Source organism: Notolepis coatsorum, assembly GCF_963971535.1.
Source record: "Notolepis coatsorum genome assembly, chromosome: 2".
Taxonomy (NCBI): Eukaryota; Metazoa; Chordata; class Actinopteri; order Aulopiformes; family Paralepididae; genus Notolepis; species Notolepis coatsorum.
This window is the reverse complement of record NC_140166.1, coordinates 148,342,947-148,360,520: the sequence shown is the minus strand read 5'-3', so window position 1 is coordinate 148,360,520 and position 17,574 is coordinate 148,342,947. Positions and strand designations below refer to the sequence as shown.

General features: G+C 45.7%; 1 protein-coding gene across 2 annotated transcripts in view; it reads left to right on the top strand.

Annotated features, from left to right (window-relative positions):
* Positions 1-10,479: 10,479 nt before the first annotated feature.
* Positions 10,480-17,574, top strand: part of azi2 (5-azacytidine induced 2) — a 63,316-nt gene continuing 56,221 nt past the window's right edge. For both annotated transcript variants that reach the window (XM_084307453.1, XM_084307452.1), the window contains exon 1: positions 10,480-10,614. The gene's annotated coding sequence lies outside the window, so the exon portion shown is untranslated. The remainder of the gene's footprint in view (positions 10,615-17,574) is intronic.

Sequence of the window (17,574 nt, the reverse complement as noted above, 5' to 3'; positions counted from 1 at the left end):
TTTATTTTTTTATTATAATGTATATATTTTTTTATTTGTATCTTTATGTTGTGGGACTTGTACAGCACTTTGGTAAACTTTTTTGTTTTTAAATGTGCTCTATAAATAAAGTGGATTGGATTAATTAATTAAGTAGCCCCTTTCGTGACTGTGACGCAACAAGGTTTCACTCGGCTGCGCTGCCTGGGTGCAGTGGGGCTGCTCTCACAGCCAACGACATGACATTACATAATTATGTTGCAACCTTCGTCTATCAAGCAAACAATTATATTATATTTAATTTATAATTATATCAGACAATGCACCTACAAAAGCAGATGATTACAATTAAATTAGCCAACTTGGTAACACATTAGTCATAGCAGCATAGGCATATAATGTTTTTTTATGTGGCGTCGCCGTCGTGTACAACGATACTTAAGTTTTTTACGTGATTTGACAAAGTTGTTGTGATATGCCATTTTCTTCTGGCATATCTGGCACTCGGCTTTTTGGGCATTGTCTTTGCATATTTTAAAGTGTAACCACACGTCTGATGACTTCTTCATCGACATGTCTGCTGCACATGTCCTTGTTGTTTTCAACACAGATAATCTCCACATGCTTGTTGTAGAGAGGTGGAGTCGAGGCGCCGCTTACTTTCGTTTCATTGGAATGGAGGCGGGAAGGCGCTGCTTACTTTCGTTTAATTGGAATGGAGGCGCAAGATCTTGGAGGCAAAATATTTTTTCTTTCTTTTTTTTATACTATTAATACTACCAGTATGACTTACTACCATAGTGTCTTTATACCTGTATCACTGTACATATTAATACTACCAGTATGACTTACTACCATAGTGTCTTTATAGTTTATACCTGTATCACTGTACATATTAATACTACCAGTATAACTTACTACCATAGTGTCTTTATACCTGTATCACTACATATTAATACTACTAGTATGACTAATAAAAACGGACTACACATCTTTCACCTTAATGTAAACAGCATTAAGCATAAGCTGGACGAATTAAGAAACCTGTTTATGAGCGGTAAGGTAGACATAATATGCTTTACTGAAACTAAACTTGATCCATCTGTAACAGACCCTGAAATAGAAATAGAGAACTATACTATAGTCCGTAATGACAGAAACCAGTATGGAGGTGGTGTTTGTATGTACATACATAAGGACACCAAATTCATTACCCGTACTGACCTTCATCATGAGACAATTGAAACCGTATGGGTGGAAATTTTATTTGAAAGGGCAAAATCTGTTCTAGTCGGCACAATATACAGACCGCCAGATCAAACTGGGTTTTATGATACTCTGGATGTGTGCTTAGCTGGAGCTGAGGATGCGGAAAAAATTCTTATTGGGGATTGGAACACGGATATGCAACAAAAAAATGCACCCGTCTTCAAATCCTTCAATAGGTTTTGTGATCTGCACGGCCTCAGCCAACTAATCACCCAACCCACAAGGATATGTGAATCAACTCAGACTACCATTGACCTCATACTGACCTCTGACAAGTCCAAGATCTCCAGTAAAGGGGTTATAGCATGCGGGTTAAGTGATCATTACATGATATTCTGTACCCGCAAAAAGCTAAAACTAAAGGCTGGCTGTCACAAAACAGTCACATCTAGAGACCTCAAAACCTACTCTAGCGAGGCCTTTAACCTTGAACTGGAGAGTCTGGACTGGTCAGATGAACTCAATGGTACACTGGTTGAAGAAACTTGGCTTGGCTTCAAAACCAAATTTTCATCAATACTAAACAAAATGGCCCCCCTAAGAACCACCAGGGTAAAAAATCGCGCTGAGCCATGGATGCACACTGAAATACTGACCGCTATGAAAGCCAGAGACAAAAAATGCTCTGAGTTTCGTAAAAGTCAGTCAAAGCTTACCAAAAGCACGAGCAGTGAACTCCAAGACCACGTGACTGAACTCAAACTAGAAAGAAACAGACTAAGAAATGACGTAAACTCCATGATCAAAACTGCTAAAAAAAATTTCATCAATGACAAAACCGAGGAAAACAAAAATAAACCACGTGAACTTTGGAAATTACTCAACAATCAACTAGGCTGCAGTAAAAAACTCAAAACCAGGTTCTCAAACATAAACATAAAGACGGACAACACGCTCATCACAGACAAGCTGGATGTAGCCAATTACTTAAACACTTTCTTCACAAACATAGCCACAACACTGGTAAACAAACTACCCTCCCACTCAGGGCAGTATGGGGTAGAACACATAGTAGCATACTACATGAACCTAGGCGTCCACAAAGACGACTTCAAACTGGAAATAGTAACTACAGATGAGGTACTCAAAAAACTGAGCGCCCTCCAACCAAACAAGGCCACTGGCCATGACAACATCCCCTCCAAATTCCTCAGAGACTCAGCAGCAGCCATCACCCCAGTCATCACACACATAATAAACCTCTCCATAAAACAGGGACACGTCCCCAAGGACTTCAAAATTGCGAGAGTAACACCCCTGCACAAAAAGGGCAGCAAATTAGACCCGGGTAACTACCGCCCTGTTTCTATCCTTACATCCATCTCGAAAGTCATGGAAAAAATAGTATACGAACAGATCGAAAAGTACCTCGCGGAAAAAAATCTAATCTACGAATTCCAATCTGGCTTCAGAACATCCCACTCCACTGACACATGCCTTCTCTACTTGAACGACCACATCAAACAAGAGGTGGACGCGGGCAAATACTGCGGCATGGTCATGCTGGACCTACAAAAGGCCTTCGACACTGTCAATCACACCATTCTGATTGACAAGCTAAAAGCAATTGGTTTTGATAGTTTATCAGTGAGCTGGATACAATCCTACCTGGAGGGGAGGGAACAGATGGTGGAAGTAAACGGTACCCTATCCCCCCCCCTCACAGTGAGCTGTGGTGTTCCACAAGGAAGCATACTAGGACCGCTACTATTCCTAATTTATGCAAATGACATGTCGTCAGCTTGTGACTGCAACTTGTTCCTGTTTGCGGACGACTCAGCCCTGCTGGTCTCTGACAAGAACAAGTTACAGGTTGAAAAAGCCCTCAGCTCGGAACTAGGCAAAATCTGCATATGGCTCGCCGACAACAAACTATCATTACACATGGGCAAAACAGAGTCCATTCTCTTCGGTTCAAATAACAAACTCAGCAAGACCGACGGCTTCTCGGTTACAGTGGGTGACAATATTATCACAAGGAAAGATGAAATTACCTACCTGGGTTCCATCCTAGAGGCTAATCTTTCCTGTGACAAAATGGCATCCAATGTAATAAAAAAAGTCAACCAACGAACGCGATTCTTGTACCGGATCTCCTCTCTGGTAAACAAGAATACCCTGAAGACTCTAGCAGGAGCACTCATTCAAGGGTACTACGACTATGCTTGCACCTCATGGTACCAAAGCACCTCAAAGGCACTAAAAAACAAATTACAAACATCTCAAAACAAGCTAGTCAGACTACTACTTGACCTGACTCCTAGAACCCACCTCACCCCTGCCCACTTTGACAACCTAGGATGGCTTAGAGTAGACGACAGAGTACAGCAACTTGCAATGGGCCTGGTCTACAAGATACACTATGCGACCAAGGTACCCATGTACATGTCAAAATACTTCCCAAAGGTCAGTGAGCAGCTGCGGTCACTCAGCCTGCAGACCGAGTTTGCAGCTACAGGTGACCAGCTCCACACTGCGCTCGGGCCCCCTCCCTGCCTCTCATTGCCGGGAGCAGTCGATCAGACGCGACACTGGGACCTATCACCGTATGCTAACACCCGGCCTGACCAGCGGGAAGTGTGTGTGGGGCTCACATCGCCATCCCCATCAGAGCAGAGCCACCACAGTCGGAGCCTAACAGGTGGCACCTCTGACGCAAGAGGACCTTGCTCTACCGTGCCCCTACGCCTTCCACCACCATTGTCACATCATAGTCTGAGCGTCCCACCCAACCGCTCACCATGGTCGAGCTCGCTGCCACTAATACCGCTGCTGTGCCCAACAACTGCAACGTTACAGTCTCAAGCCACAACCTGTACACCGGGCCAAAGGCAGCAAGCCTACATGTCGACTCAGTCTCTACCGCCGACAGTAACCTCTGCACCGCTGTTCGGGGCTGCTCCGAGGCCCCCAGCCCCCACCGCGATGAGTCTGGTCATGCCACAGTCTGACTCCCAGGTGATGCAAGCAGTGGGTCACGTGGGCCAGCAAATGCCAACGGTACCGAGTTACCAGCCTACCTACCGGTCAAACCAGCCTGTGTCATCAATGGTGAGGAGCAGGCATGGCAGCACACCAGCGGCCGCACAGACCCGGTATGAGCTTACGCCAATGAGATCTGCATATCAAGTGCATCAATATACTACAGCTACGCCTGCACAGCCTAATTATCAACCTCAGACTGCAACAGCACTCTACCCTGCACGATGGTTACCCACTGCAGCTGCTCTCCAGCCAGTGGGCCAACATACAGCAGGTGCACCTCAGCAGTCTACCTATCAACTACCCTCCTGGACAGCGCCGCCTTCACCATTCACAACCGCTGTCGCAGCAGCGAGGGCATATCAGCCTCCACCAGTATTCCCTGCTCAGCAAGCGTATCAAGCGCTGCCGCACCAGCTGAGCCACCATCAACGATCATCATATCTGCCTCCACCAATCAACACTGCTCAGCAATTGCATCAAGCACTGCCGTACCAGCAGAGCCATCAACAACCAGCATGTCAGCCTCCACAAGCCATCCCTGCTCAGCATATGTATCAACCATTGCTGCACCAACTGAGCCACCATCCACAACCAGTGTATCAGCCTCAGCCTGCTGCATCGACTCAGCCAGCCTATCAGCTTGTGCATCCAACACCCGGTCCAGCACCCTATCATGTAGCAGTTCCACCGGTCCAGTATGTCCGTCAGGCCCAGTACACAGCACTACAGGATCCATACGCTCTCCAGCCTCCCAGGCAGCCAGTCCCTGTACCTAAACTGCCTAACCTGGTCCATGACAGCGAGAGAGAGTTCACGGACCTTAAGATGGCGCTGGACCACCTACTCGATGCCCACACTGAACTTTCTGAGCACTACAAGTACCGTGTACTTATGGAGCAGCTGGTTCTGGAGCAGCTGGTTCTAGATGAGGCTAAGCTGATAGCCCAGTCCTGCAGGCATTATGCGCAACCCTACACCGCCGCCATGCAGGCCTTGCAGCGGCAATACGGACAGCCATATCAGCTTGCACAAAGCGAGATTGCCGCACTACTGAACGCTCCTGATCTCAAAGCAGGAGATACCAAAGCCTTCCAGAGCTTCGCCCTTAGCGTCGACTTGCTAGTGGGAATGCTCACATCACTGGAAGGACCTAACGGGATGGAAGTCAGGTCGACCGGCCATGTGGACCGGCTCCTGTGTAAACTCCCTACGCAAGTGAGAGATGGCTTTGTGGAGCACCTACAGGCTCGAGGTCGCCTCGACACGACCAGCCTAAACCCGTACGACCTTCGAGACCTCGCCGACTGGCTCAGGGTAAAGGCTGAAGCTCAAAGACTGTCAGAGAGAATGGCACAGCGCCATCGGATGGAAGGGACACAGTTCTCTAACAGAGACAAGCAAGTTCCCCCACCCAGACCTTGCAACCAGCCTTTCTCTGTTTATTATGGCTCCGCCAAGCCTAAACAAGACAGCCACCAGCCTGCTGAGACATCTCAATCAGAAGCCAAGAAGCAGAAGTTCAAGAGGATGTGTCTCTTCTGTAGGAGTGCCGAGCACTACCTATCGCAGTGTCCAGACATTGTCCAATGCTCGCCGGGAAAGGTTGAGAAGTGGATAGCAAATGGCAAACGTTGTCGTAATTGCGGTCGTACCAGCCATGAGCAAGATGCCTGCACCTTGAGGAAACCATGCAGTGAGTGCCAGGAGGTCCACCTCAGAGTTCTCCACGCCATCGCCAAGCCGGGTCCCCGTGCCTACCTCATCACACCAAAGGATGGTGCCTCGCTCTCCAACTCCAAACAAGGAGGGAAGGTGTACCTTAAGGTGGTACCAATCGTCATTACTAACGGGAGCAAGTCACTGCACACTTATGCGATCCTAGACGATGGAGCTGAACGCACGATAATACTGCCTGCTGCAGCTCGACACCTGGACCTTAAAGGCGAAGTGGAGTCCCTCGCACTGCGGACGATTCACCAGGACGTGGCTCGCCTCACTGGCAAGTCTGTAGATTTCCATGTGGCCTCCCTGACCCATCCTTCTGAACAGCACCTGGTGAAGGGCGCCTTCACAGCAGGTCGATTAGCCCTGTCCGAGCAGTCTTACCCTGTGACTGCGCTTCAGGAACGCTATCGCCACCTGAGGGGGCTCCCATTGCAGGACTTCAGTCAAGTGCATCCACTACTGCTAATTGGTGCAGACTGCACCCATCTGATCACATCCCAAGAACCCATCAGATTCGGCCCCAAAGGTGGACCCGCAGCAGTCCACACAGCGCTCGGCTGGGCACTCCAAGGCCCAGATGGTCTTGCGTCACAGGCTACTTCATGCTACTTTACCTCTCTCAAGTCTGCACCGGACGACCTCTATCAACACGTTGAACGTCTCTGGCAGCTTGATGTGCTTCCATTTAGAAGTGGAAAGCTAGCAGTAAGGGCCCGTCTGGACCACAAGACTGTGGGCATCCTGGAAGCACGCACTGAGAGGGTGAAGGTTGGTGACACACTCCGATACGCCACGCCTCTGCTCCGCGCAAAGGACGCGCCACCACTGAAAGCCACTGCCAAAGCAGTCATGCCAATGCCCCGTAACACAGAGCAAAGACTGGTAGGAGATTCAGCTAAGGCTCAAATCACTGGAGCAGAGATCAAAAAGCTCGATGGAGGATGTGTTGCCAAGCTGGGTGAAGAAGCGGTAAATGAGTCTGACGAGTCATGGTTCACCCATCACGGGGCGGCGGCCGACTCCTCCTTACCTCAACCTAACCTGCATGACACCGAAGTCTTCCTGCTGAAGACCAGCCAGGCGGACTGCTTCCCAGAGGGATTTAAGTGTCTCAGAGCTGGAAACCCAGTACTGCCCAGTAGTAAGCTCAGTACGCTCTCACCAGAGATGGATCATACAATGGGTCTTCTCCAAATTGGTGGACGCTCTTGTCACCTGGACACCTCCTGTTCTACTGACATCCACCCCATAGTTCTCGATCCTGGCCATGCAGTGACGAAACTCATCAAGGATGTAGATGCCCGCCTACTCCACCCAGGGCCCGATAGGGTCTTCGCAGAGATCAGGCACCAGTACTGGGTCCTGTGGGGAAGACGGGCCATCAAGCATCATCAGAGGACCTGCACAGGATGTAGGAAGTGGAGGTGGGAGCCGGTGGCTCCAATGGTGGCAGACTTACCTCCTGCCCGGTTGCGGCCCCTTAAGCCACCATTATGTGACACCAAACAGGTTGCTGATGGGGCGGCGGGATGCCTCCCTGCCACAAGTGTCCTACGCTCCCGACCCGACTGTGGCAAATGATGGCGACAATCAGAGACCTCGGTAGCCACTTAGGGAATTTGACTGTTTACATAATAGCTATGCTATTCTTGGGGCGGCTGTTGTAAATTCCCCATGATTTGTTATGCTGTGTATTGTCATTTCCAGTCAGGCACTTCTTTGATGGCCCAGGGGTCCTATTATTTATAGTCTGGCATCTCTCTGGACAGCCCAGGGGTCCTAATGGGTTTAAATACAGCGGCCATCTTGCCCCCATGTGTTCCATTGCTGTCTGCTTTCCCAGTAAGAGTGCGTTCATGAACTAAGTAAGTCACCAATAGCCTACAAATATAGTGCCTATGGTAATGATAGATACATGTCATATGTAGCCTGCCTTATGTGTTGAGATGCTGTGACATGCATGTGTGACTATGATTTGGTTTGCTACGTTGTGTTAATTCATGCTGCTAATTGAGCTATGCTAATGCCAATAATGCTATAGCATCTCTTCAGTTGTGTGTTCTGGATGCCATTGCATTCTGCCATTTACTTGTTATGTTGGTCCATGCGGCCGATGCTATTATGCTAGATAGCATCTTTTCAGTTGTGTGCATTATGTTTGGTCCATGCGGCCGATGCTAACATGCTAGATAGCATCCTTTCAGTTGTGCGCATTATGTTTGGTCCATGCAGCCAATGCTAATATGCTAGATAGCATATTTTGCTGTGTGTTCAGGTTATGATTAATAAGCATGTACCTCTGTTAATTATTGTGTGTTCTGCTTATCTGTTGCAGAACACCACTCACTCAATCTTTGATTGCTCCATCCAGCCCTACGACCTGGATGGAAGCATATCGCTCAACAACAGAATCCTTAATAAATACGAAAGGACTGTTCTCTGTGTCTGCGTCCGCTCTCTGACCGGGGTGTGCCCTTCTGGATGAAGTGGCTCCAGCAAACTTTGCAAACAAGCATTATATCTTCAATATAGACAGTACTGCTACATCTATACATTTATGACATATCAGATTTGCAAGTACAGTACTGTTTGTGATACAAAAAGTGTCCAGAAAAAGAGTGTATATACATTTGACGTAGTAACTGTACATTGGAGGAGGTTGGGTGGGTGGGGTTGGGGCTGGGTGGGGGCTGTACATTGGAGGTGGGGGGGGGGGGGGGGGGGTTGGGTAGGGGGGGGGGGACGACGACACTGTACACTGTACATTGGAATACTGACAAAGCCATACTTGGTAATTTACTGTACAACTGGGTTAGGACATTTGTAGGGGCCAGTTTCGAATTGCAGTCTCCCGTAGGTGTTCTTTGAGAGTGTTTTTGAAAGTGGGTAGTGATTCACATTCCTTTACAGCTTTGGGTAGGGCGTTCCACATTGATGTGGCATAATTGCGAAACGTGTTTAGTCCCTTGTTTGAGCCGAATCTGGGTTTAACATGATTTGTGGATCTCCCTCTGGTGTTGTGATCGTGGTATTCACTGACCTTTGGGAAGTATTTTGACATGTACATGGGTACCTTGGTCGCGTAGTGTATCTTGTAGACCAGGCCCATTGCAAGTTGCTGTACTCTGTCGTCTACTCTAAGCCATCCTAGGTTGTCAAAGTGGGCAGGGGTGAGGTGGGTTCTAGAAGTCAGGTCAAGCAGTAGTCTGACTAGCTTGTTTTGAGATGTTTGTAATTAGTTTTTTAGTGCCTTTGAGGTGCTTTGGTACCATGAGGTGCAAGCATAGTCGTAGTATCCTTGAATGAGTGCTCCTGCCAGAGTCTTCAGGGTATTCTTGTTTACCAGAGAGGAGATCCGGTACAAGAATCAAGTTCGTTGGTTGACTTTTTTTATTACATTGGATGCCATTTTGTCACAGGAAAGATTAGCCTCTAGGATGGAACCCAGGTAGGTAATTTCATCTTTCCTTGTGACAATATTGTCACCCACTGTAACCGAGAAGCCGTCGGTCTTGCTGAGTTTGTTATTTGAACCGAAGAGAATGGACTCTGTTTTGCCCATGTGTAATGATAGTTTGTTGTCGGCGAGCCATATGCAGATTTTGCCTAGTTCCGAGCTGAGGGTTTTTTCAACCTGTAACTTGTTCTTGTCAGAGACCAGCAGGGCTGAGTCATCCGCAAACAGGAACAAGTTGCAGTCACAAGCTGACGACATGTCATTTGCATAAATTAGGAATAGTAGCGGTCCTAGTATGCTTCCTTGTGGAACACCACAGCTCACTGTGAGGGGGGGGGGGGGATAGGGTACCGTTTACCTCCACCATCTGTTCTCTCCCCTCCAGGTAGGATTGTATCCAGCTCACTGATAGAATATCAAAACCAATTGCTTTTAGCTTGTCAATCAGAATGGTGTGATTGACAGTGTCGAAGGCCTTTTGTAGGTCCAGCATGACCATGCCGCAGTATTTGCCCGCGTCCACCTCTTGTTTGATGTGGTCGTTCAAATAGAGAAGGCATGTGTCAGTCGAGTGGGATGTTCTGAAGCCAGATTGGAATTCGTAGATTAGATTTTTTTCCGCGAGGTACTTTTAAATACAATTAAATACATGAAAATGACGTAGAAGAAACAAAATGGCTGGTTAGAGACATTAATAATACGACTGTATTATGGCTATGACTCGTCTCTGAAAGCAAAACAGCTTTGTCTAACTGTTCCCATAACCTTGGGTTATGGCCCTGAAGAAACACAATCCTTGCTGAGAGGAAAAAAGACTTAAAGGGACAGTATGTGTGCCACATCTGAGCACATTATATAACTGGTCAAAGTGTACCAGGTCAAAGTGTACCAGTCAAGCTGTCTAATGACATGATAATATATTTCCACGACAAACATAATATAGGGAGGGCGGAAATCTATAGTGCTCCCTCTGTCCTGTGGAGGGCGGCAATACGCCTAGACGCGTAGTCTGCCGGAAATTTACAAGAAGAAGAAGAAGTCACGTGACTCCCGGGTTAGGGTTAGCTTGTTTCCTAACCTGTTAGCTCTGACACGGTGGAGACTCCCAGCGTCTGTTTTCTCCAGCTATCTCGACTACAACCCCTGTGGTCAACAACACACAGAGGACGTGATACAACTGTGAATAAATATCTAATAAGGTAGGAACATATCGAATAAGGTAGGTGGAAGATGTCGGTAGATTTAGGCTAATAATCAGACAATAGCTAATGTGTTGACTAGCTTAACGTTAAATGTTGTTGTCATCACAACAGATCGATCTTTGTGATCAATCAACCAGATCGATGTTATTTAGCATCTTCGTGTTCATCACTCACTTGCTTAACGTCGGCTAGCTGCGTGTTGTGCTGCTGGGTAATTATTATGCTCTAACGTTACTGACTGAGCTAGCTAGCTACAAGGCTGGCTAACGTTACATTGTTTACCTGGCTCTGCTAGCTACAAGGCTAGCTCACGTTACATTGTTTACCTGGCTCTGCTAGCTACAAGGCTAGCTCACGTTACATTGTTTACCTGGCTCTGCTAGCTACAAGGCTAGCTCACGTTACATGAATGAATGAATGAATGAAAACTTTATTTAACAGATTGCAGAATGGGTACAATACAGTACGGCTCAATACATACAATTGTTAAGGGGATGCAGACCTGAGAAAGACGTTTGTCTTGTTTCCATCAGGGTCCCCCATTTTCAATTCATATAGACATATATGACATACATGACATACAGATAGTCAGTACTGCTACATCTATACATTTATGACATACCAGATTTGCAAATACAGTACTGTTTGTGATACAGAAGGAGTCAAGAAAAGGGAGTATATACATTTGACGTAGAAACTGTACATTGGAGGAGGTTGGGTGGGGGGGGTTGGGTACATTGGGATATTGACAACCATACTGGGTAATTTACATTGGAGGTGGTTGGGGGGGGGGCCGGGGGCACACTGTATAAACAAGTAACACTGTACATTGAGGGGGGGGGGGGGGGAGGAGACACTGTACAAACAAACACAATTGTACATTGAACTATTGACAACCATACTAGGTAAATGACTGTACATTGGAGGGGGTTGGGTTAGGATATTTACAGGGGCCAGTGTTGAATTGCAGTCTCCCGTAGGTGTCCCTTGAGAGAGGTTTTGAAAGTGGGTAGTGATCCACATTCCTTTACAGCTTTGGGTAGGGCGTTCCACATTGATGTGGCATAATTGCGAAACGTGTTTAGTCCCTTATTTGAGCCGAATCTGGATTTAACATGATTTGTGGAGCTCCCTCTGGTGTTGTGATCGTGGTATTCACTGACCTTTGGGAAGTATTTTGACATGTACATGGGTACCTTGGTCGTGTAGTGTATCTTGTAGACCAGGCCCATTGCAAGTTGTTGTACTCTGTCGTCTACTCTAAGCCATCCTAGGTTGTCAAAGTGGGCAGGGGTGAGGTGGGTTCTAGGAGTAAGGTCAAGCAGTAGTCTGACCAGTTTGTTTTGAGATGTTTGTAATTTTGTTTTTAGCGCCTTTGAGGTGCTTTGGTACCATGAGGTGCAAGCATAGTCGTAGTACCCCTGAATGAGTGCTCCTGCCAGAGTCTTCAGGGTGTTCTTGTTTACCAGAGAGGAGATCCGGTACAAGAATCGAGTTCGTTGGTTGACTTTTTTTATTACATTGGATGCCATTTTGTCACAGGAGAGATTAGCCTCTAGGATGGAACCCAGGTAGGTAATTTCATCTTTCCTTGTGACAATATTGTCACCCACTGTAACTGAGAAGCCGTCGGTCTTGCTGAGTTTGTTATTTGAACCGAAGAGAATGGACTCTGTTTTGCCCATGTGTAATGATAGTTTGTTATCAGCGAGCCATATGCAGATTCTGCCTAGTTCCGAGCTGAGGGTTTTTTCAACCTGTAACTTGTTCTTGTCAGAGACCAGCAGGGCTGAGTCGTCCGCAAACAGGAACAAGTTGCAGTCACAAGCTGACGACATGTCATTTGCATAAATTAGGAACAGTAGCGGTCCTAGTATGCTTCCTTGTGGAACACCACAGCTCACTGTGAGGGGGGGGGATAGGGTACCGTTTACCTCCACCATCTGTTCCCTCCCCTCAAGGTAGGATTGCATCCAGCTCACTGATAGACTATCAAAACCAATTGCTTTTAGCTTGTCAATCAGAATGGAGTGATTGACCGTGTCAAAGGCCTATTGTAGGTCCAGCATGACCATGCCGCAGTATTTGCCTGAGTCCACCTCTTGTTTGATGTGGTCATTCAAATAGAGAAGGCATGTGTCAGTGGAGTGGGATGTTCTGAAGCCAGATTGGAATTCGTAGATTAGATTTTTTTCCGCTAGGTACTTTTCGACCTGTTCGTAGACTATTTTTTCCATGACTTTCGAGATGGAGGTGAGAATAGAAACAGGGCGGTAGTTGCCTGGGTCTAATTTGCTGCCCTTTTTGTGCAGAGGGGTCACCCTCGCAATTTTGAAGTCCTTGGGGACGTGTCCCTGTTACATTGTTTACCTGGCTCTGCTAGCTACAAGGCTGGCTAACATTACATCTCAAAACAAACTGGTCAGACTACTGCTTGACCTGACTCCTAGAACCCACCTCACCCCTGCCCACTTTGACAACCTAGGATGGCTTAGAGTAGACTACAGAGTACAGCAACTTGCAATGGGCCTGGTCTACAAGATACAGTACACCACTAAGGTACCCATGTACATGTCAAAATACTTCCCAAAGGTCAGTGAATACCACGATCACAACACCAGAGGGAGCTCCACAAATCATGTTAAACCCAGATTCGGCTCAAACAAGGGACTAAACACGTTTAGCAATTATGCCACATCAATGTGGAACGCCCTACCCACAGCTGTAAAGGAATGTGAATCACTACCCACTTTCAAAACCACTCTCAAAAGAACCCCTACGGGAGACTGCAATTCGAAACTGGCCCCTGTAAATGTCCTAACCCAACCCCCTCCAATGTACAGTAAATGACCAAGTATGGTTTTGTCAATATTCCAATGTACAGTTTTGCTTTTACAGTTGTACAGTGATATCCACATCTGTCTGTACATACTAGGGCTGACCTTGGAAGCTTTTTTTGGCAATCGAAGCTTCGGGGCCGAGCTTCGATTTTAATTCAAAGCTTCAAGATTTTATTTTTTTATTATAATGTATATATTTTTTTATTTGTATCTTTATGTTGTGGGACTTGTACAGCACTTTGGTAAACTTTTTTGTTTTTAAATGTGCTCTATAAATAAAGTGGATTGGATTAATTAATTAAGTAGCCCCTTTCGTGACTGTGACGCAACAAGGTTTCACTCGGCTGCGCTGCCTGGGTGCAGTGGGGCTGCTCTCACAGCCAACGACATGACATTACATAATTATGTTGCAACCTTCGTCTATCAAGCAAACAATTATATTATATTTAATTTATAATTATATCAGACAATGCACCTACAAAAGCAGATGATTACAATTAAATTAGCCAACTTGGTAACACATTAGTCATAGCAGCATAGGCATATAATGTTTTTTTATGTGGCGTCGCCGTCGTGTACAACGATACTTAAGTTTTTTACGTGATTTGACAAAGTTGTTGTGATATGCCATTTTCTTCTGGCATATCTGGCACTCGGCTTTTTGGGCATTGTCTTTGCATATTTTAAAGTGTAACCACACGTCTGATGACTTCTTCATCGACATGTCTGCTGCACATGTCCTTGTTGTTTTCAACACAGATAATCTCCACATGCTTGTTGTAGAGAGGTGGAGTCGAGGCGCCGCTTACTTTCGTTTCATTGGAATGGAGGCGGGAAGGCGCTGCTTACTTTCGTTTAATTGGAATGGAGGCGCAAGATCTTGGAGGCAAAATATTTTTTCTTTCTTTTTTTTATACTATTAATACTACCAGTATGACTTACTACCATAGTGTCTTTATACCTGTATCACTGTACATATTAATACTACCAGTATGACTTACTACCATAGTGTCTTTATAGTTTATACCTGTATCACTGTACATATTAATACTACCAGTATAACTTACTACCATAGTGTCTTTATACCTGTATCACTACATATTAATACTACTAGTATGACTAATAAAAACGGACTACACATCTTTCACCTTAATGTAAACAGCATTAAGCATAAGCTGGACGAATTAAGAAACCTGTTTATGAGCGGTAAGGTAGACATAATATGCTTTACTGAAACTAAACTTGATCCATCTGTAACAGACCCTGAAATAGAAATAGAGAACTATACTATAGTCCGTAATGACAGAAACCAGTATGGAGGTGGTGTTTGTATGTACATACATAAGGACACCAAATTCATTACCCGTACTGACCTTCATCATGAGACAATTGAAACCGTATGGGTGGAAATTTTATTTGAAAGGGCAAAATCTGTTCTAGTCGGCACAATATACAGACCGCCAGATCAAACTGGGTTTTATGATACTCTGGATGTGTGCTTAGCTGGAGCTGAGGATGCGGAAAAAATTCTTATTGGGGATTGGAACACGGATATGCAACAAAAAAATGCACCCGTCTTCAAATCCTTCAATAGGTTTTGTGATCTGCACGGCCTCAGCCAACTAATCACCCAACCCACAAGGATATGTGAATCAACTCAGACTACCATTGACCTCATACTGACCTCTGACAAGTCCAAGATCTCCAGTAAAGGGGTTATAGCATGCGGGTTAAGTGATCATTACATGATATTCTGTACCCGCAAAAAGCTAAAACTAAAGGCTGGCTGTCACAAAACAGTCACATCTAGAGACCTCAAAACCTACTCTAGCGAGGCCTTTAACCTTGAACTGGAGAGTCTGGACTGGTCAGATGAACTCAATGGTACACTGGTTGAAGAAACTTGGCTTGGCTTCAAAACCAAATTTTCATCAATACTAAACAAAATGGCCCCCCTAAGAACCACCAGGGTAAAAAATCGCGCTGAGCCATGGATGCACACTGAAATACTGACCGCTATGAAAGCCAGAGACAAAAAATGCTCTGAGTTTCGTAAAAGTCAGTCAAAGCTTACCAAAAGCACGAGCAGTGAACTCCAAGACCACGTGACTGAACTCAAACTAGAAAGAAACAGACTAAGAAATGACGTAAACTCCATGATCAAAACTGCTAAAAAAAATTTCATCAATGACAAAACCGAGGAAAACAAAAATAAACCACGTGAACTTTGGAAATTACTCAACAATCAACTAGGCTGCAGTAAAAAACTCAAAACCAGGTTCTCAAACATAAACATAAAGACGGACAACACGCTCATCACAGACAAGCTGGATGTAGCCAATTACTTAAACACTTTCTTCACAAACATAGCCACAACACTGGTAAACAAACTACCCTCCCACTCAGGGCAGTATGGGGTAGAACACATAGTAGCATACTACATGAACCTAGGCGTCCACAAAGACGACTTCAAACTGGAAATAGTAACTACAGATGAGGTACTCAAAAAACTGAGCGCCCTCCAACCAAACAAGGCCACTGGCCATGACAACATCCCCTCCAAATTCCTCAGAGACTCAGCAGCAGCCATCACCCCAGTCATCACACACATAATAAACCTCTCCATAAAACAGGGACACGTCCCCAAGGACTTCAAAATTGCGAGAGTAACACCCCTGCACAAAAAGGGCAGCAAATTAGACCCGGGTAACTACCGCCCTGTTTCTATCCTTACATCCATCTCGAAAGTCATGGAAAAAATAGTATACGAACAGATCGAAAAGTACCTCGCGGAAAAAAATCTAATCTACGAATTCCAATCTGGCTTCAGAACATCCCACTCCACTGACACATGCCTTCTCTACTTGAACGACCACATCAAACAAGAGGTGGACGCGGGCAAATACTGCGGCATGGTCATGCTGGACCTACAAAAGGCCTTCGACACTGTCAATCACACCATTCTGATTGACAAGCTAAAAGCAATTGGTTTTGATAGTTTATCAGTGAGCTGGATACAATCCTACCTGGAGGGGAGGGAACAGATGGTGGAAGTAAACGGTACCCTATCCCCCCCCCTCACAGTGAGCTGTGGTGTTCCACAAGGAAGCATACTAGGACCGCTACTATTCCTAATTTATGCAAATGACATGTCGTCAGCTTGTGACTGCAACTTGTTCCTGTTTGCGGACGACTCAGCCCTGCTGGTCTCTGACAAGAACAAGTTACAGGTTGAAAAAGCCCTCAGCTCGGAACTAGGCAAAATCTGCATATGGCTCGCCGACAACAAACTATCATTACACATGGGCAAAACAGAGTCCATTCTCTTCGGTTCAAATAACAAACTCAGCAAGACCGACGGCTTCTCGGTTACAGTGGGTGACAATATTATCACAAGGAAAGATGAAATTACCTACCTGGGTTCCATCCTAGAGGCTAATCTTTCCTGTGACAAAATGGCATCCAATGTAATAAAAAAAGTCAACCAACGAACGCGATTCTTGTACCGGATCTCCTCTCTGGTAAACAAGAATACCCTGAAGACTCTAGCAGGAGCACTCATTCAAGGGTACTACGACTATGCTTGCACCTCATGGTACCAAAGCACCTCAAAGGCACTAAAAAACAAATTACAAACATCTCAAAACAAGCTAGTCAGACTACTACTTGACCTGACTCCTAGAACCCACCTCACCCCTGCCCACTTTGACAACCTAGGATGGCTTAGAGTAGACGACAGAGTACAGCAACTTGCAATGGGCCTGGTCTACAAGATACACTATGCGACCAAGGTACCCATGTACATGTCAAAATACTTCCCAAAGGTCAGTGAATACCACGATCACAACACCAGAGGGAGCTCCACAAATCATGTAAAACCCAGATTCGGCTCAAACAAGGGACTAAACACGTTTCGCAATTATGCCACATCAATGTGGAACGCCCTACCTAAAGCTGTAAAGGAATGTGAATCACTACCCACCTTCAAAAACACTCTCAAAAAACACCTACGTGAGACTGCAATTCGAAACTGGCCCCTACAAATGTCCTAACCTAGTTGTACAGTAAATGACCAAGTAAGGCTTTGTCAATATTCCAATGTACAGTGTAAAATGTG